Here is a 506-nt window from a genome sequence, read left to right as displayed (position 1 = left end):
GTTATGTAATTGTTACTTGGTGTTTGCTGGAATTAAAGCGCGAAGCGCGCGTGTATACACACACACACACATACATACACACACACACACACACACACACACCCGTGAACACCCAATTTTGGCGGGACTTCTGAGATTTCTGACATTCCGAAGATTCTCGAGAATTTTCGGCTTGAGAATGACGTTCAGAAACTCGAGAACATTAGACCGCCCATCTGGCCGGTCCGGCCAGGTCACTGCGCGACGAAAGGATAATCCCTTTCCGGTCTCCGTCGCGCAAAGCACCGAAGAAGTTGAAACCCGTGAGAGCCATGCTTCTCCGCGACGACGGATTGGAACGATCGGTCGGGCGGAATACAGTGCCGCCCGATCTAAGCGATTTTCTACCACCTTAGAATTGCACGAAACCCCGTTTTGTGTACGTATCGAATGTGCGCGTGTAACGGTATATATATATATATATATATATATATGAGATAATACAGTATTATTTAATAATGTATTTC

This window comes from Odontomachus brunneus, unplaced genomic scaffold, assembly GCF_010583005.1.
Source record: "Odontomachus brunneus isolate Ranch 3 - 2012 unplaced genomic scaffold, Obru_v1 Obru_scaffold_016, whole genome shotgun sequence".
In the NCBI taxonomy this organism is placed as follows: domain Eukaryota; kingdom Metazoa; phylum Arthropoda; class Insecta; order Hymenoptera; family Formicidae; genus Odontomachus; species Odontomachus brunneus.
The sequence above is the reverse complement of the archived record's forward strand: the minus strand, read 5'-3'. Positions refer to the sequence as shown.